Source organism: Hippichthys cyanospilos, chromosome 6 (assembly GCF_059441005.1).
Source record: "Hippichthys cyanospilos isolate Australia breed blue-spotted pipefish chromosome 6, RoL_Hcya_1.0, whole genome shotgun sequence".
Taxonomy (NCBI): Eukaryota; Metazoa; Chordata; class Actinopteri; order Syngnathiformes; family Syngnathidae; genus Hippichthys; species Hippichthys cyanospilos.
Window position 1 is genome coordinate 1,905,866 of NC_142374.1, and position 21,776 is coordinate 1,927,641.

At 41.4% G+C, this 21,776-nt stretch overlaps 1 pseudogene; it reads left to right on the forward strand.

The window, feature by feature from the left end:
• The first annotated feature begins 9,632 nt into the window (after window positions 1-9,632).
• On the forward strand, window positions 9,633-12,475 carry LOC148421826 (uncharacterized; annotated as a pseudogene).
• Window positions 12,476-21,776: the final 9,301 nt, after the last annotated feature.

Sequence of the window (21,776 nt, forward strand, 5' to 3'; positions counted from 1 at the left end):
ATAAGAGAGCATCCGGTCTGATTTTCAGAATAAATTAAGTTGTCAAGAAGTTCAAAGAAAACTCCCACGTCAACTTGACAAGGTTTTACAAATAATCGTCAGCGAAAAAAATGCTCTGACTTTCATTGATAAATTATGGTTAAAAGAAAAAAAAATCTATTGTTAGTACTTGTATTAACCTTGCCATCTAGTTTGAGCAGTGAGCAAAGAGACTACGCTTCTCCTCGCTCACCTTGTGCAGTAAATGCAACGTATTTCATTCGGAAGAAGGTGACTTTGTGAACAATTTCGAGTTAAGTAATTCGTTAGTTATTCAATTTATATGTTGCGCATTTGCTCTTCAGCGTCCAGTTCAATTCAACAGCATGTTATAACGTACGTACTAATTTGTGTTCATTATTTTGTCAACGTTTTTCGTTTTTTTATGACACTTCTTTTATTTTTGTTCAAATATGTTTATTGGTTCTAAAAAAAAAAATGAAATTGAGGAATTGACAAAGTTGAATGTTTTCAGTCCGTCCGCGCTCACTTTTTTGTTGTTGTTGCTTCAACTGTTTATTTTACCACTCAATTTGGATCCTGCACCCCACGACCTCCCCCGCCTCCAAATTCCTCAGAGCCCCAACTCCATAGTAAAACCTCCGTAATCTCACCTGCGAGAACAAAGGAAGCATGTCTGTCTGGATGGGGGGATGTTTGAGACTGCAACCCCCCACGTGAACATCTGAAGACTCATTCACTTCCCGCTGACTTGCTGTGTAGTAGGTAATTATAATGACTCAACCTGTAGTGGCCTGCAAAGCAGCTCTTTGAGTGTAGACCACGTTGGCAAACTTTAGGAGCACAGAGATCAACAATATGATAAGCCTGTTTAGCACTGAGTTTGGTGCAGAATTCCCACTTACTTAAGTTTAACACAATTCATTGTACGATTTGCTGGAACTTGGAAAAAAAAGACCTTGTGAAATAATAGAAATATAATTAGAACAGTGTCCTGCTTGATTAAGTGTAACATCTCTCAATAGGAAGTGTGGGTTGTGTGTGGGGGTGGGGGTTAAATGAGTGCTTCACTGCTAAGATCCACTTCAGGAGAACAATAGTTAATGACCACTATTGTGGAGGTGTTGGGTGGCTGGATCTTTTTGAAGGTGTACCGGTAAGGATACAGGGATGAAGGTTCGTTGAAAGGCTCTTTACTCAAACAGTTAAAATGGCCAAATGATGATAACGGATATATACATGGGCAGATGATATGAAGATAGACATATGGCTGCTGCTTTGCAATCACGAGGAGCTATCCAACACGGCCAGCTGAGCTTTCAATACAAAACGGAGCCAAGCAAGAGCAGTCACCTGGCTTGTAGAAAGGCGAAAGGGAGAACTTGGGCCAATTGGTATGTGCAGCATTTGCTTCCTTTTTTTAAACAGCCGTTGAACCGTAGTTACTGTGCTTATGCTAACGATAGTGCAGCATTGTTAGCTCAGTATTTAGCACGGTATCAGCCCCTTGATTGCGACATTGAAACTTTTTTGGGGGGCAGACGAGTATTGCCGTAAAGCGAGGGACACACAGTGTAAAAAAAAAAAAAAAAAAAGAAGAATAAAGGTGCTGTCAGGGAATATATTGGCTCTGCCACATCTCAGAGAAGTGAAAGCTCTCAGCAATGCTCTTCTTTCCGGGTCTAACGTAAAGTGCACAGCAAGTTCGCTCCACTCCCCTCTCCTCTCTTCACGTGACAAAAAAGTGGACAAAAAGTACAACGGCAACAGAAAGGCCTGCGAATGAGTGTAGCAACGCGAATTTTCATGGTCGGTGTGTACGCAGCATAATACCGCAATTCATTACGAACATAAATAAGGACATACAAATAACAGCGTCAAAACAAATACAATAGATAACATAGAAAATTTCATTTTTAGTCATGAACTCTGTACTTAAACTTAATTATGCAACTAGAACGACTTTACGAGCGCACTTCCACACGGTGAACAGGCTATCAACTGGACCACTGACTTCCACATATGCAAGCATGCAGTCATGTGACCCAGAAGGCACGGCCTGTGCGCCTAAAAAAACGCTCTGCCTGCATGACTATGATTCCACCTGCCCTGATCAGACTTTCTGGCTTGACTTCCTCTGCCTGTTCCCTGCCTCCCAAGCCTTTGTGTGTAAGACAGCCATTGTTGCTTTCCGGACAGTTTTTCGCAATTAGTAATTTGGCTGCGCTCCACTTTTACCTTTCTCTGTGTACTCTTATATACCCTCTCCGATTGTGTTAAACTTACAAGGACAGAGTGAAAACTCCCTGTTCCATTTAAAGTTTAGTCCTAAGTACAGTTTTTTTCAAAGTTTTTGACACTCCTAACCTTTATGGTTGACAATCTCCATCCACTAACTACCACTTTATCCAGGGTCAGGTTGTGGAGGCAACAGCTCGAGGAGGGAAGCCCAGAAGTCTCTCTCCCCAGCCACTTCATCCAGCTCTCCCGAGAGGATCCACAGGTGTTCCCAGGTCTGCCGAGAGACACGAGTCTCTCCACCATGTCCTGGGTCATCCCTGGAACCTTCTCCTGGTGGGACATGCCCAGAATAGATCACCAGGGAGGCGCCCGGAAGGCATCCTAACCAGATACCCAGCCACCACAACCAGCTCCTCTCAACATGGAGGAGTACCAGCTCGAGACTGAGTCCCTCACGGCGGATGACAGAGCTTCTCACCCTATCTCTGAGGGAGGGGACACCCTATGGAGGCAACTAATTTCGGCTGCTGTATCTAGGATCTCGTTCGTTGGGTCACAACACACAGTTCATGACCATCTTACCCTTACTCGTGAACAAGACCCCAAGATACTTAAACTCCTCCACTTGGGGCAGGTCCTCATCCCCCTAGAGAAGTCTTTCGACCCTTTTCCACTGACGACCATGGTCCCAAATTTGGAGGTGCTGATCGTCATCCAAAGCCACTTCACAAATGGCTGCAAACCTCTCCAGTGAAAGCTGGAGGTCACGGCCTGAAAAAGCCAACGAGACCATCCATCCATTTTCTATATTCGCTTATCCCCACAGGGGTCGCAGGCTTGCTGGTGCCTATCACAGCTGGCTATGGGCAGTTGGCAGGGGACACCCTGAACTGGTTGTCAGCCAATCGCAGGGCACACAGAGACGAATGACCAATCACGCGCCCAATCACACCTAAGGACAATTTAGTATGTCCAATTCACCTGCCATGCATGTTTTTGGGGAGCGGGAGGAAGCCGGAGTGCCCGGAGAGAAGCCCACGCGGGCTCGAGGAGAACATGAAAACTCCACACAGGAAGGCCGGAGTCAGGTGGATTTGAACTCGGACCTTTGAACTGTGAGGCGGACATGCTATTCACTGCACCACCGAGCCGCCCCCGACGACAACACATCATCCTAAAAACGGAGAGATGCCCTGCCGAGACTCCCAAATTGGTCCCCTCGATGCTTTGGCTGTGCCCAGAAATGTAGTCCATAAAGATAATGAACACACCCTGTGACAAAGGGCAGCCATGGCCGAGTCCAATGCTAAATGGAAACATATTTCACTTACCTGAAATTACAATGCGGACCAATCACTGACATAATTATTACAGCGTATAGACCAGTGAATGGGGAATGGCTTGAGGCAGCCAATGGTGCAACTCCTCAAGCGCCAATCTGACTGGCAGCATATGGCGGTTACCACTGTCATAATATCTCTTTGTTGGAGACAGTTGGGGGGAGAGGGCACATGGATGAAGTTTCCATTATTTCAGGGACCACTGGGACATGACTGCCATGACTCCAACGTCCATAGCATATTTCTACGATGAACTGCTTTCTGGAATCAGGGATCTGGAGGATTGGTGCCGATGAGAAACAGTTCTTAAGGATCTGGAATACCTTCTCAGTTGCTAGGGTCTACTGGAAGGGAACTTAACGGCTAATAAGAGAGGTGAATAGAGCTGCCACCACACTTACAATCTCTTGTAAATGTTCGCATACCCGAGACACCGCTCTAAATGATTTCTAGTCCCTGGTACTGGCCAGAAGGTGATGGCAGAGACCTTTGTTTGGATGTACTGTATTTCGATCCTTTACCTTGCAATGTAACCCAGGAACGAAAGAGAGGGGAAACTCATATTTCTCAGCCTTCACATAAAGATAGTCAACAAGTAGTCGTTGCAGAACTGAGTGTAAATACTGCATGTGCTTCCCTAGCAGCCTGGAGTAAATTAGGATGTCAGCAAGGTACGCAAAACTGGTAGAGCATGTCCCTTAGAACGTCATTGTCCAAGGCTTAGAAATTTGGTGGCATTGGTGGGCCCGAACGAGATACCAGATATTTGTAGTGCCCTGCTGGTATCGCCATCTTCCTCTTATCTCCTTCATGGAGCCTTACCAAAGGGTAAGTGTTGAAAAGGTTAAAATATAAAACCCTTTGAAGTAGTTGAAGTAGACAGTCATCAGCTGAAAAGGGTATTTCTGTACAGCTTTTCATTTAGACCTCAATAGACTCTGAGGGTGTTGTTCTTATCTTTCTTTCTGTATTACTTTCTTTAATTTTTTGTTTCCTTCTTCCACAACGAAAATTTCAGCTCCATCAGGAGAAGCTTAAGGAGAGAAAATTCCTTCCTGCCAAGGAGTCATTTATATATTCCTCCATCACCTTCTATTTGGAGGCTGATAATAAATGCAGTTGACCCTTGATTGCAGTGGGTAACAATTCCAGGAGGCTGATGTGGAGGCCTTACTAAACACCAAGGTGGAACCCATGAGATGTAAGATTTAGCTTATGGGGCCATGTTGGGTCTTGGAACAAATGCCCGTCGGAGACTAGAGAGATGACAGGCTGGTCTCCAGCCAAGAATGGCTCCTGTCTCCCAATTAATAGGGGATTGTGGAGGCACCATTGGGGGAGACCCAACATTCGGTGTAAGTTGGGATGACCAAGGATTCAGAACTGAATGGTCCTGTGGTGATTCCCTGTCAGGTGTATTATAAGAGGAAGCATTTGGTGTTGGAGGTGGGGCTCGCTGGCAAGCTCCTGGTGGCCCAGCCTGCACCCATGGGGCCTGGCCAGGCTCAGCTTGAAAAGGTAATGTGGGTCGCCCTACCCATGGGCTCATCACCTATGTTGGGGTACACAGGGAGCTGGGCGGGGGCCTAAGGCGGGGACCTTAGCGTACTGATCCCTAGCTAGCGAAGCTAGTTGTTGGGATGTGGAATGTCACCTCTCAAGTGGGGAAGGAGCCTGAGCTCCGACAATAGTTGGACTCACCCCCTCACACAGCTTGGACTTTGGCACCAGTCCTCTTGAGAGAGGTTGGACTCTTCCACTCTGGAGTTGCCTGCAGTGAAAGGCGCAGAGCAGGTGGGGCATACTTATTGCCCCCAGGCTCAGCACCTGCACTTTGAGGTTTACTCCGGTGAACGAGAGGGTAGACTCCCTCCACCTTCGGGTGAGGGGACGGGTCCTGACCGTTGTTTGTATCTATGCACCAGGCAGCAGTTCAGAGTATTTACCCTTTTTGGAGACCATGGAGAGTGTGATAGAGAGCCCATCCTTTGGGGACTCCTTTTTCCACTTGGGGTCCTTCAATGCTCACATGGGCAATAACAGTGAGACCTGAAGGAGTTTGATTGGGAGGAACGGTATTCCCGATCTGAACCCTAGTGGTGCTTTGTTATTGGACAGAACCTCTGGATTGGCAGACTGGGGTGGTGGAGTGTGTTCCAACTATAGAGGTATTACACCCCTCAGCCCCTCTGGTAAAGTCTTTTAAGGGGTGCTGGAGAGGATAAAACCTCGGATTCAGAAGGAGCAGTGTGGTTTTTGTCTTTGCCATGGAACAGTGGACCAGCTCTACACCCTCAGCAGGGTCCTTGGGGGTGTGAGGGAGTTAGCTCATCCAGTCTACATGTGTTTTGTGGCCTTTGGAAAGCCGTTCAACCGTGTCCGTTGGACTTCTGTGGCGGGTGCTTCAGGAGTACAGGATACCAAACACCTTGATACGGGCCATTCGGTTCCTGTACTACCGATGTCAGAGTTTGGTTCACATTGCCGGCATTGTCGAATCCATTTCCAGTGGGGGTTGGACTCCACCAAGGCTGCCCTTTGTCATCGATTCTTTTCATTACCTTTTATGGACAGAATTTCTCGAAGTGTCGAGTGGGTCGGGTTTGGGAGTCTCAGCATTGCATCTCTGCTATTTGTGAATGTGGTGCTGTTGGTTTCCTCAGCCTATGACCTCCAACTCTCACTAGAGCGGTTCACAGAGTGTGAAGGGGCTGGGATGAAGATCAGCACCTTAAAATCTGAGATCATGTTCCTCAATCCTAAAGAGGGGAGTGCCCTCTCCAGGTCAGGAATGAGGTGCTACTCCAAATGGAAGAGTTCAAGTATTTTTGGGTCTTGTTGACAAGTGAGGTGCAGATTGGAACGGGAAATCGCTGTGATGCGGATGGTATACCGGTCTGTCATGGTGAAGAGAGAGCTGAGCCGAAAGGCGAAGCTTTCTGTTTACTGATCGATCTACGTTCCTGTTCTCACCTATGGTCATAATATCCCAGATATAAGCAGCCTAAGTGAGTTTTCTCTGCAGGGTTTCTGGGCCCTCCCTTAGAGATAGGGTGAGAAGCTCGGTCATGTCAGAGGGACTTGTTATATTTTTCACTCTTCCTTGCTACTTATTATAACAATGATACTCTGGACTACAACCGAGTGTTAACTCTTTACTAGCATTGCACATAGTCGTAACTAAAGGCATTGCGAGACAAACTACGGTAGCATTCCAGCTCAAAATACACCACAGAACCGCTTTTCCTTTGCGTTGAGAGGAGCCAGTTGAGGTGATTCGGGCATCTGGCTAGGATGCAGGTGCCTCCCTGGTGAGGTGTTCCACTGACAGGTGTTCCACTAGTAGGAGCCCCCAGGGATGACCTAGGACACGCTGGAAAGACCTTGTCTCTCAGCTGGCCTGGGAATGCCTGCCCCCCCCCCCTCCCTCCAGAGGAGCCAGCTGAATGGAAGGGGAGAGCCCCCATGACACAACCCCAGATAAGTGGAAGATTATCGATGGATGCTTTTGGTGTTTGATTATACCCTGGGTTTCATTCGAGGATTGGGCAGGAGATGGTGTCTGATGTCTCTCACCCAGTAGGCATGTTGCAATGAAGCTTTGATGCGTTGAACCTGTTGGCTTTGCCGTTGCTGATTTGGACAGTGTTGTAGTGATTGTCGCGAGAACAAAGACCCCAAAATACCCAGAACTGATGAGAGTAAAGAAATTCAGACACCCACCCTGTAAGAGTTGCCATTAAAACAATAACAATAAACAAGTGCCTTTTAAAAATTTATTTTATTTATTTATTTATTTTTGCATTTGTGGGCAGTACTTTTTTATTGTCATGTGCACACGTGCAAATTGCAAATATGCATGCCCAAATAGACTGAAGGTGGAGGGGGGGCTGTGTAGCGGGCACTAGGACCATGTCTCTCACCCAGGAGGCATGTTGCAATGTTTTGATGCTTTGAACCTGTTTGCTTTGTCATTGCTGATTTGGACAGTGTTGTACAGATTTGTGATGGCATGTGAAAATGGAAAAATAGTGATCGTCGAGAGAACAAAGACCCACAAAATGCCCAGAAGCGATGAAAGTAAAGACATTCAAAACACCCACCCAGTAAGAGTTGACATTCAGACAATAACAATAAACAAGTGTTGTTGGGTTGTTTTTTTTGGGGGGCATTTGCGGGCAGTACCTACTTATTGTCTTGTGCACGCGTGCAAAATTGCAAATATGCATTCCCAAATAGACTGAAAGTGAGCTCAGACACATCCACACCAAATTTTTTGTAATAACCGTTTTTATCGCATTCATTTTTGACCAATCTGCAACGGGCTTCTTCATGTATTTGCCCTAATGGCGCCCCCTAATGACTTTTGAGTGTTAAGACTCTCAACACACAAATTCCTCTATTTCCATATTGTTGACTCGCCAAATAAGCAATTTCATCAGTAATTACGGAAAATGCATTATAACACATCAGGTTTACAGCATATCAAAAATGATTTTATAATAGGAGTCAATGAGCCAGAAAATGGCATTATTTCAAGAATTTGGTGCAAATCTCCCCATCCTGTTTGCAATCAGTTAGAAATTGCATCATACTGCCATTTTGAACCACATGTTTTTACTGTCTTGGGGAAATATTATAGTATATATATAGTATTTTTTCCAATGGTTTATCTTTGATGAAACACAGAAAAAAAAGCTAAAAAAGCCAGAATATGGACAGATAACACCGAAGGGTTTTAATTAATTGGAAGCAGTCAGTCGGTGACCACACATCGTCTTGTCTCTGAAATCTGGCCCATGACCAATGTTGGGCAAGTTACTTAAAAAAATGCATTATGTATTACTTATTACTGTCATTTCAAAGTAATTAGTTACATTACTGTATGTCAAATGTAATGCATTACACTAATATTGCATTACTTTTATATTACTCTCACCATCATAACAACAAATTATATTTGTGCCACAGTCACGAGCAAGCAATGAAAGGTTTTTGAGCCAGGAAAAATAGAATTTGAGCACAGAAAAAGTATTGAACGTGCAATAAGAGTTTGATCGAGCAATGGTGGATTTTGAACACAACATGTCTTTTCTTGTTAGGACCACTCACTGCTGCTAAAATGTTTAAATTAAAATATGCATTTTGCATTTCAATGTCAGACTTTTGGTTTGTGATTACATTAAAAAAACTACTTATGTACAACTCATAAGCTGAATGCAAATCAAATCAAAATTAAATCAAGTTTATTTGTAGAGCCCTGAATCACCAAAGTCTCAAATGGCTTCACAGGTGAAAAGGAGTTATACTGAGACTTTTTTTGCAAAACAGAAGTCGTACAAAGACATCTTTTCATCATAAGTACACAACAACATCCCCTGATCAAAGCTCCCAAAAGAGGAAGAAAAAAATAAAAATAATAAAAAATTGGGGAAAAATCAGAAACCTGAGAAGGGAACACAGGTAGGAGGAGCCTCCTAAGGCTAGAGTTAACTGGCACTAGGCTGGACTGCTACAACACACATAGTATACTTAGTCTAGGTCACTGCAATCCACACACTGTTTCAATACCCAATGCTGAATCCTCTAGTGAGAAGATTTCTGCTGAGGTGGTGTTGACTAAGGAAAGTAGCCATGCCTCCTTAACCGGTCGGATTAGTGACATAGTACCTAGGCGGAATATTACTATTAATACATGCGTTGTAGCTGTCAACAATCAAATTCCCACAATACTAACATTGTGACGAGGTTTTAATTACTCAAAATACAAACCGAGCCCCAGCCATCAAAATCTTATTAGAATTATTACTGCTAACAAAGACTCAGAATAGTTCAGCTTCATAAATTCGGCTTCATAAATATTAGGTCATCCAAAAGCCCGTCTTGTAAATGATCTTATTACAGATCACAAGCTTAAAGTGCTTGGTCTCTGCAAAACCTGGCTAAAACCAAATGAATTCTTATCATTAAATGAGGCCTCACCCCCAAACTTGGGCTCACACTTTGCCCGTCCTTGTAAAAAAGGGGGAGGTGTCGACCTAATTTCAGAATCTGGTCTTAAACTTAGCACAAGCACTAATTACACCTTCAAGACATTTGAGGCTTTCGTTATGCGATCGAGCTCCTCACCAACAGTCTATGTGGTAGTTATTTACCGTTCTCCCGGTCCATACTCTGGATTCTTAGATTAATTCCCCGAATTTATGGCTAACTTAATAACTCATACAGATAATATATTAATTATGGGTGACTTCAATATTCATATGAGCTCCCCATTGGGGCCACTTACTGTAGCATTTCAAGCAATAATCGATGCATTTGGTTTTACACAAATAATAGAAGCAGTGACACACCAGAATGGTAATATCTTAGATTTAGTGTTAACCCGTGGCCTAACTGCCTCAAATGTCACAATTTTGCCGTGTACTAACGCTATGTCTGATCTTTATCTTATAACATTCAAAGTCCTAGCTCAGTGTGGTCTTATTGTCCACAACCAAGGCTTTAAGAGCTGTGATATTAACTCATCAACCACAGCTGCACTTTCTGAATTAGTGCCTTCCGCAATAGCTGCCTTTTCGGCTTTTATTGGTTCAGTCAATTAGCTCACATACGATTTTAATAAGGTTCTATTAAAGTCCCTAAACTCTATAGCACCATTAAGACGTAAAACTCGTTTGAAGTGGCACAGTCTGTGGTTTACGGATAAAACGCGTACGTTTAAATTGTTAAATAGACAACTTAAGCGTGAATGGCGAACAACCAAACTCGAGGTTTCCGTCAGGTCTGGTGCGATAGCTTGCTGAAATATAAAGAGACTCTTAGGTTAGGAAAAACAAATTACTTTAGTTTTTGATTGGTCTTAAGAAAAACAACCCAAAATATTTATTCGATACGGTAGCAAAGCTAACACAACAGCAGCAGATTTATCATAGTTCCCTACATTCAGCACATGATTTCATGAAATTCTTTACTCAGCGGATTAAGCTAATAAGGGACAAAATAAAAAAGGCAGCACCACTTAACCCCTCGGGTTCTATGATTGCTGATGCTAGTTTGGACAATCAGGTTTATGAAAGTCTGGTAACCCTGTCCCAGTTTGATTTAGTATCCCTGGAGTGTCTTAGACACCTGGTTAATGCAGCAAAGCCAACATCCTGTATGCTCAACCTGCTTCCAGGCAAACTCGTTAAACTTATTCCCGATCTTAGGGTCATCTGTCTTGAATATTATCAATCTGTCGCTCTCCTCTAGCATTGTACTGTACCTGAAGTTTTTAAGATGGCCATCATTCAACTATTACTTTAAAAAAAATCACCTAGATCCTGAAAATCTCTTTAACTATAGACCAGTGTCACATCTTCTGTTTATTGTCAAAATTCTTGAGAAAGTTGTAGCACAACAGCTTTTCAATTTCATAATAGATAACAATAGATTTGAACTCTTTCAGTCAGGTTTTAGGGCCAACTACTCAACTGAGACACTTCTAAAAGTGATGAATGATCTTCTCTTAGCTGTGGATTCCAACATCTCATCAATATTATTATTGCTTGACCTTAGTGCTGCATGTGACAATATTGATCATCATATTCTTATAGAACGTCTTAAATCATGTGTATCTTGGGATCAGCACTTTCTTGGTTCAGATCTTACATCCTGTGAAGGATGCATAGTGTCTCTTAAGGCAATGCGATCTCTGAATCTTTCTCCGTCTCATGTTGTGTCCCGCAGGGGTCAGTAATTGGTCCCTTACTGTTCAACATCTATATGATTCCTCTTGGCGATATTGTACGTAAACATTAGTTTTCATTGCTATGCTGATGATACCCAACTATACATGTCTTTAGAAATAACAGATCCTTGCAACTGCAGTAAACTGGAGGCCTGCCTTGCCGAGATTGAACAATGGATGTCTTCCAGTTTTCTGCTTCTATTCCCTAGTAAAACAGAGATGTTAGTTATTGGCCCTGCTCATCATCAGCACTTGATTAAGAATACCACATTGGACCTTGATAACTGTACTATTTCCCAAAGGAGTTTTCCAAAAAACCTCGGCGCGATATGTGACTCAACTTTCTCTTTTCTGACACATATTACAGTTTTTCTCCATTGGTTTGGCTCATTTCTTGAAACTCAGATAACATTCTCATAACTATAAAGTCATTTGGCCAAACAGACTTGCAGTTCTGCACAATACTTCAGATAACCAGCAAAATGTAATTTGTCTCCCAAAACTATACATCCATGCTTCAAAGCGAAATCCCTTTCCCATGTAAATAGTCAGTACCATAAAAATGGCGTGGATTCTTCTCAATTGCTTTGGCACATTTTCATTCATTCAGTACTTCTGTCAAAATAACTTGGATGGTACTGCACAACTACATGGATCACCTGGCAATGTTTTTACAGCTCCCAAAACAGTTTATCCTTCAGTCAAAACTACATTCTCTTTTCATATAACTAGTCAGTGCCTCCAAAATGCATTGTCCTTTTGGTATTGTCTAAGTACTGCAAGTCAAAATACATAAGACGCTTCGTCATGGCATATTTCTAACTATAGGCATAACATTCTCACACCACACACACACATTTTATTCATTCTGCCGAGAAATTTTCATTTTTATTCTCAACTAACGTAAATTGTACACATAGGAGGTAGGGAACCGTAATAAAGGAAAATAAACTGTGTACACAAAATACAAAAACCCACAAAAAGAAAAAAATCAACAAATCAACGCTGTATATACAAAGAGTCACAAATGAAGACATTTTGTTTAGTCACGGTCACTCCCCTCTCTCTCCTGGTCACCATCCTCATCTTCCTCGCTATCCATTCTCTGTGCTCTGTTCGGCCACAGATTCTCATCCACATCACATCTGATATTGTCTCTTGAGATACAGCACGGGAAGAAGCGTCGTGCATGCCTGAGCCATCCTCTTCACTGATCTGCTGTTATGTCCTCACAGGCAGCGTCCTTTGCAGTCATGAGAGCCCTCTGGTTTTCCGCATGGTGTTCATACACTATTCATCTCCAAGCAGAGAAAAACTCCTCGATAGGATCAAGGAAAGGCAGAGTATGGTGGCAAGAACACATTGTGCATTCTTGGATGCATGCTGAACCATCCCTGGATGCGTGGACCCCAGTGGAAATTAATGTTGTCCCATATAATTACAAACTGGGGTAGGTGAGGCCCTTTGAGACCCCTCTCCTTTTTTGGGACCAGATCAAGATACAGTTGATCCAGGAAACGGAGGAGTTTATCTGTGTTGTATGGGCCCAAACTTGCATTGTGGGTGGTCACGCCATTGTCTGAGATGGCTGCGCACATGGTTATATTTCCCCCTCGCTGGCCTGGGACATCAACTGTGGTCCAATCTTAGAGTGTGGGCATATGCAGATTTTCTGGGGTAGTTTTTGATACAAAGGGAACAGAGGCATACTGTTGACAGTGTTCTGTTACAGTTCAGCAAAATGCTGTAGTTATGTATTGTAAAGCTGGATTTCAAAAAGTAAAGAGGAGGATACTGAAACTCTCAGAAATTGGAACCCTTGCACAGTGTTCACAAAATAATAGACAATGAATAATTGATTTACCTGCACATACTGGTACCACTGTTCTTTTGCTCCGTCGGTGTTCCGATCAAATGGTACTCTGTATATTTGCTTCATGGTGATAAGGTTCTTCTTCAGAACCTGGCCTATTGTCGATATGCTGATGAAGTTGATGCTTTGGATGACATTGTTTTGGAGGACTGCTCCTGGATCTGTGACTGTATTATGGCATTATTTGCTATCACCATGTCACAGATCTCCTGTTCTTGATAATCATTTAGGAGTTTTTGTCTTCTACCCTCATGAAGTTGTCAGCCAATCCTGCACATAGGCACAGAAGACATGACTATTTGTTGTTCTTGTCTCATGTGTTTGTTAGAGATTATCAATCACTGTACAGTAATGTCTGCATTGCTTACTGTGTCACACCACTTTACTGTATGGCCACTGTACTTACAATTGCACTGCAATTCTATTATGAACTCTTGCTGTATTTTGTCCATTTTACGACAGTATTTCCTTTGTTTTTCTACAGATAGGAGCTGAATGCATGTAATACTGTGACTTCACATCAAGATACTGTAAGATTTTACTGTAGGACATGCACAAGTACACACAGTCAAATAGTTGTCATTGCCTGAGTGCATTCCTGTTTTCCCGCCGAAAGATTTGAATGATGGAGGAAAGTGTGGAGCGTGGCACATTAGGCTGCACTCTGCGACCTGCCTCTGCCATTGTGAGCCCATGGTTGATGAAATGGTCAATAATGGTGGCCCGAATTTCATCAGGGACAATATGATGTCTGCGAACTCCACTTCCTGCTATTCCACCTATACAAACTCTCACTCCTCCTCCTCTTCCCTCTCCTCTACCCCCACGCGCTCTTCCTCCTCCTCCTCCTACCCTCCCTCCACGCACCCTCAATCCTCCTCCTCCTCTTCCTTCTCTTCCTCTTCCTTCAGGTGGAAGTTGCTCTTGTTGAATTCCATGCTGTCTCTCCATGTTGACATAGGGAAATAGTACTAGGACCAGGCCAAGCTGCATATATACCGCAATGCCAGCACTCCAGAAGATAGACAACACCTGTCAGGTAACTCAACAAACAGATGGATTGATCACCTGTATTGTGGGACATGCCTCCTTCGCTAGTCAAACTTATTTCACCTAACCTGAATATCTTAAATTTACTATAACATCTTCCAAAATATGTACTGTGTTCTATTCCAGTTTCCTAACTTTATTTTAACAATTGAGCAGACTATTCTGCATATGATGACTTATACGATGAAAATGTGCTGACATGTTTTGAGGACAATAACCATGACACTGAAAACCAACCAATTGAGATAGATCAAGATACATTCATTTGAAAAATGTACTAAATGTTGGCTGGTTGTGTTAAATGTAGGATACTTGTACATAGCTATTTGCAAGGATGTACTAAAGGCTTGACACATGTACAAAGCTTTTGGAAATGTGATGAAAGCAATGATAAATGCCATTCTGTTGTGAGAAACTGCTAGATAGTTTGGGGATTTGTCCATGTTGTTATGAGAATGTCATCTCAGTTTCAAGAAATGAGCCAAACCAATTGAGAAAAACTGTAATAACACGACAAGAATGGTGTTTTTTCACCCTCGCAATATAGCTAAAATTCGCCCTATTCTTTCTCCTAGCGATGCTGAAACATTAATTCATGCATTTGTTACGTCGCGTCTAGACTATTGTAACGTTTTGTTTTCTGGGCTTCCCATGTCGTGCGTCAAAAGCCTGCAGTCTGTACAAAATGCAGGAGCGAGACAATTGACAAAAACGAGAAAGTTCGATCATATTACTCCTATTCTAGCTCACCTGCATTGGCTTCCAATACACGTGAGATGTGATTTTAAGGTGTTGTTAATTACTTATAAAATTTTACTCTGTTTAGCTCCTTCCTATCTCGTCGACATAGCATCACCATATGTTCCGCCGCGACAACTTTGGTCACAAAATGCCGGTTTGTTATCCATCCCACGGGCTAAAAAGAAGTCTAGACTAGAAATCAAGGGCCTTTTCTATTTGCGCACCAGTACTATGGAATGCCCTACCTATGAAAATTCGCGGGTTCAGAGATTGACCATCTGCGGTCCACTCGGCTGGACTGTGGGAAGCCCAATGGCTTTGCCTGCTGTCAAGACATCATTGCACTATATAGCACAATATGTTTTCTGTAATTTATATTGTGTACCTGTATTTGTCTGTATTGTGTATCTATTTGTCTGTATTTGGTACATGCAGCATCCAATTCAACCTGTGGGCCTGGAAGGGGGCTCCTCCTATCTGTGGTCCATTCTGAAGTTTTCAGATTTTCCCCACATTGGGGTTTTTGAGTTTTTCCTTCCCCTTCTGGGAGATTTGACAGGGGATGCTGTTGTGTACCTTACACCGAAAAGATTTCTCTGTATGACTTCTTTTTTTGAAAGAAGTCTCGACATTACCTCTTTTCATCTGTGAAGCCCTTTGAGACTTTGGTGATTCAGGGCTATACGAATAAAATTTGATTGATTGAGGATTTCCTCAAGCTAAATTTTATATATTCCCATTTAGATATCGGTGAGGTTATAGCTTCATCATTTTTCACCTTCAAAATCAATTTTTTTTTTAAAGAAATACAGTACTTATCATTCCTCAGCAACTGAGAATTGAATTTCCAATAATCTTTGAATTTAATTTTTTGGTTTCTGTTTTGTAGCTTCAGATTAATTTTGCAATGATCACTTAAAGAACAATTAGCTATTGTTGTCTCTGTAACATATTGTTTAATTTTATCAACCAGTAATCAATGCGTGATCTAATTTGCCCATTAGGTTTGTGCCAGGTAAACTGTCTGACATCTTTGTTCAAGGGTCTCCCAATGTCTTTCAAATTGTTATTGTGAATGAAATCTTCCATTTTTATGTTCCCATGAATGTTTCGTATGCCACTTGTCCATCCATTCATCAGGGGTTACATTGAAGTCACCTCCAACCACCAGTGGTTGGTCAGGGGGAAAGTTTGCCTTAAGTTCTCTAAGAACTATGTAAATTAGCTGAAAAAAGTTCTTATTTTTTGGGGTATTATTGTACCCATTTACATTGATCACAACAATCACTGTGTCATCAATGTTCAAAACGCAGGCGATCCAATGTCCATCTATGTCTGCTTTGTTGCACAAGAACTTACCAGGACATCTGTTCAAGCAGATGGCGACTCCAGTTGAACGGTTTGTACCATGACTAAAAATGATTTTATCTCCCCACTGCTGTGACCAAAATCTAACATCAGAATCATCAGAATGAATTTCCTGTAGGAGGATGCAGTTTGCTTGTTACCCCTTAAAGAACAAAAAAACAGCTTTTCGCTTAAGTGACTCTTTAAGTCCCCTTGTGGAAAAAGAAAGAAGATAAATGTCAGTTTTCAACTGGAACACTGAACACATGAACAAGGTTTATGAAGAGTTATAAGGGGGTGGAATAGAAAAAGTTTTGAGATAAAAGTCCCTTTTAACTTCTACCACTTCCATGAACCATTCCACATGCAAATATCAGCCCATATTCGGGGTCTCATCCACAATGTGCTTTCCTTCTATGAAACCAAATGGGCCCCTGAAACCCGCAGCTTTACCTCCCTTCCTTGCCTGCTCAATTTTTGGCCATATTGCCTGTCTGGACTTCAGTCCTCTCGGGTCAGGTCTTAACCCTAACCCTAACCCCGCAAAACTGATCCCTTCTTCTTTACACACAGGAGAAGTTTTAGTCCGCCTCCAGATGTCATCTCTCACAGTATGCTTCATGAACAAAATGATGATCTGTCGATGGTTGTTCTCTGCCGCTCTTCCCACTCTGTGGACAACATCAATCGCCTTGTCCATCTTTACCTTCAGGTCAGGAGCAACCCTCCCCAGAAGCTCCACCACTTCTGCTCTGATATTTTCATTCACTTTCTCCTTTTTTCCTGTAATGCGAAGCTTCCATCGCCTTTTGTGTCTTTCTTGATTTATTACACAACATTTAATGCCATCATTAACTTTTGTAAGTGGTTCAATTTGTTTTTCCATACATTTTATCTTTGTTTTACAGTCATTCAACTCCTCTGCGTTCATTTGCACTGATTTAGCTATAGCAGCTAGCATGATGCGATGTTGTGACATCATACTGCTCACCTCCTCCATGCGGTCGTCAACACGTTTTCCAAGAGTGTCGATGGCTTTCAGTACGGTGGCAGTAGATGTTTTGCAATCAGTTTCTTAAGGCGTACCTTTCACTTGATTCTCCATGTGTAACTTTTCTGGAGTATTTACTGGGGTAATCTTCCTGTCCCATTTGTCGCTGCTAGCGTTAGCAGTCTCAATCGGCGTTGAATTGTCATGCCCGGTGTTTATACAACTAAGCAAGAGACATTTCACTGCAGAAGGTCTAATACCGTCATTTTTCTCCATATGAAGTGAAACCAGACACCTTTGATGCAATTAAGTCTTAAGTATCATTTGAGTAGGATGCTTGGAGGGTTAAGTTGTAATTTGGTTGGGATGATAGCACTTTGACCTGTTTGTTCAAAGATTAAGATATTAACATTTTGTGTTAATCATAAACTGTCGTGTTTGTCAGATATTTAGACAGGGAGAATGAAAAGAAAGACGCAGGGAATTGCTCAGTTTCTTATCAAAAGAAAGCCTGAAAGTGAGGGAGATAGCAACACAAGTTCGCAGGCACTAGCGCCGCAAGATGGTCAACAACAACTTCAGAACCAGTCTGCTGGCCGAAGTCGTTTTTCACCAGGTTAGAGTAAAAAAACGATGTAACAGGCAAAACGAGATGACTCCAAAGAATACCATCAGGGCTCTAAATTAACACCAGCCAACCGGCCAAATGCTGGTTACATTCAGTAGAAAAGAAAGCTTAGACACTTTGACTGACAGTGAGTTGTATAGTGAGTGTATGTTTAGCTAGTACCATTAACATCTACCAGCCAAACTTGGCTAGTGATGAAAAAAGTTCATTTATAGCCCTGAATAAAATGTATTGTTCTGGAAATGGTGTTCATTGACATTGCATAGAAGACAAATGCAGTTAAAGGGTCTACCTAAATTCTAACTTGTTTTAGTACCCAAATGCCTACAGCTGCTGATAAATTATACAAGAAGTGGACTTGGTAATTTGTGTACAAATAGTTACATTTGTCGTCTAACTTTAGCTGAAATAGTATAGTAACCCTGTAGGTAATGATTGCATGTACTGAATGGTTGTAATGTTCTTATTTGTTTTGTTAAAATACCGGTATATACATTGGTAAGGTCATATGGAATTTTGAATAGAAAAATGGCTCACTTATTTTGTGACATATTTCTTTGTTAGTTCGATCAGATTGTGCAGATTCAACGAATGAAACCCAGCGTGATGGGGACCAAAACTGCTTCAACGAGCAAGAACTGCCCGGATCACAGTCCTCAGATGGTCCTTCCTCCGATGGTAAGCTGCGTTTGTCTTAAAATATGGACACGTCAGAGGCGGACGTTCTTTCTGATTGGACAGAATTTGCGACAGAATACTGCTGCCATACGGCATATTTGTACACGAATTTGGAACCGCAGTATGCGGTTTCATGTAGACGCGACTTTTTTTGTTTTGTAAATAAACACACAACGTTTGGAAGTTTATGTGGATTTAAATTAGCCGGTTACAATTAGACAAGCCCCAGGTCTACGAAAGAATACGAACTGAGTGTTTCAAGTGGGTTGCCTGCAAGGATATTTAACATCCAGCAGATGTCAGTATTTGATGAGCATATCAACACAGTAGCAGCACATTGTGTCAGTGTGCGGACACGCTCCATAACGCCCCATCACTAACCGCACAATAATGTCATCCGATGACATTGTTAGGTGTGGCTACACCAGTCAGATAAAACCAGACAACAAGGAAACCATCATTCGGTGGGTGATTTAAAACAATATTAACATTTCATTTTCATTTTAATGAATTTGGACATTTCTCACCATGATATAAAGTTCATACTGACAGTGAATTAAAAAGAAGCAAAAACACAAAAGCAACAACATTATGAATCTAATTATTTTTCAATCAAACCGGATTTTTTTTTCTGTAGTTTTCTTCAAAAAGCACTTGCTCTACACTCCACCCATCACAAAACTGACTCCAATGCTGTAGCAACTAAGAAAAGCCTTGGAACTTTATGACCTGGTCTGCAACCAGATTGCTACTAACTCATTGTTAGTTCCAGAGAAATCACCAGAGTTAAACTTTTAAATACATTTTTTTTATTTAACCTTATTTGCAATTTTTCCGTTACCATCTGTAAATATCCTATTTTACAACCGTTTTACATATTGTTCTCACATAGCCTACATTGTTTTGTATTACAGTTTCCACTTTGTTTGTAACCATTAATAGCCAGTTTGTACACTTTATATTTAGCCAAATCTTTATTTACTCTATCGTCTGATGCTGATTTCATAAGGATGAATTGCCAGCTACGTTTTAGTGAAAAGGGGGCATTAAAAGAAAATGCTGAGAGGAAGGTAATTGACTTCTTCCATGATTTCTTAGAAGAACTTGAAAAGCCAGGTATAATGTTTTGTAAAGTATACACATGGCAGTGATGGACCATCAGGGCCAGCAAGGCCTTCTATGCTGGCCTAACATAACCTATTATCATTATCATAACTATAATATGCTATAATAATTATAATAACTATAATGACAGTCGATTTCATTTTAAATTCACTTTTACTAATATATATATATATATTAGTAAAAGTGAATTTAAAATGAAATCGATATATATATATATATATATATATATATATATATATATATATATATATATATATACATACATATATGAGAAAAAATGCGTATGCATGAGGGCTATTTATTCAAGTCTGACATCACAGAAGGCGTACGTGTGAAAGTCCCCGCCCGCCACTGACACATAGCATCATTTAATGTACTGATTCAAAATTCATGTTATCTGTAAAATTTAGTAATCACAGATGGGGAGACCAATAGTGCAACTGGCAACAGAGAACCCTTTGAAGTGTCGCATGTGCCCCATTGGATGGAGAGGCAATCTCATATCCCAATCCTTCCTAAAAAAAAGAGAGATTTCAAAATAATAAGTCTATTTGACCATGACTGCTGGGAGAGGCTTGAATTCAAAACAACCATTTATTAGTGTATGTGTTTCTTTGGTCACAATACCTGGATGGTAAGTTGAGGGTGTCCCCTGCCTACTGCCTGAAGTCAGCTGGGATAGGCATCAGCAAGCCTGCAACCCTTGTGAGGATAAGCAGCTATAGAAAATGGATGGATGGATTTTAATGGTAGACATATGTGGGAATAACACCATGGTGAATTTTCTTGGATTGAATTTTCAGGATATAAAGTATGGCCTGGAGAATTTAAGACTTTTATAAGTATTTACAAGCATGAAAAAATCATAGAAAGAATATCAGAATGGATGTCTACGAATGGGTAACTCAAGTCATACAAAATGATTTGTTCATTATACAGTACAAGGCATAAATGGAGAACGAGAATAGAACCAACTAAAGTACATAAAGAAGATGAAGGAATCTAAAATTGAGAAAAAATTAACAGAACGACAAAGGCTTCATACTGTATGTGGAAGGCATATCAATCAATCAATAATTCTCGTTACTTGTACTTTTGGATTTAGGTAATTCCGGAATATTATATGCCCATTTTTGCTTTGTCCACTGTGAATGGTCCCAATTAATTAGGAACTTAGTCATGATTAACTCCTTGTGATGAATATGAGAGCCATTTCCAGGCAAACATTGGCAATTTAGGATGATCTCATTTCAAAAGGATCTATTTAGCATGGAAGAGCCATTCATGACAGGAAACTATCACACTGATGAGAGATTAAATGGATGTATGTCTATTTTTAAACCTCGAGATTCTCTGAACATATCAGTGTAGGCAGAGTGGATTAAAAGAAAGGTTGTCTATTTTAAGCAACACATACACTGTGCTTACCTAAAAAGAACCAAGTGTCTTCTTTCCATCAATGTTCGTTTTAAATCCTCTGCTTGGCTGTTTGAAACTGTTAAGCCTTTGGAAATTGTTGAACTATGAGACACATGTTTAGGCACTTTGGAAATGTAATGACTAAGACACCCGTTTAGACAAGATAGAAGTAGTGTCTGGTTATATTTGAGTTTATTTTAGCATATTGACCTTTTCATTTCATATTAAGGCAGCTGTGTAGCTCACTGTCATCTTAACCCCTGGTGGAAATTTTGACCCCAAATCGTGCTTTTTGATGTTTTTGATGTGTGACATCAAAGAAAATGCATGCAAAAAACGGCTAAAATATTGCATAGATTGTCGAAACAAGATCAGAGAGTGATGTGTTTTCACTTTCACTGAAACCTGGCTGACAGAGGATACACCGGACTCAGCAATCGAGCTGGAAACACACTCTGTTTACCGAGGACACCTGAAATTAGCATCCAGGAAACACAGCAGTGGTGGCGTTTGTGTTTAATTGAGTAAACAATAGTTCTCAGGCATGCAAACTGTTGCGAAATACTGTATTCTGGACATTGAACTGCTGATGGTGAAAGGCAGGCCCTTCT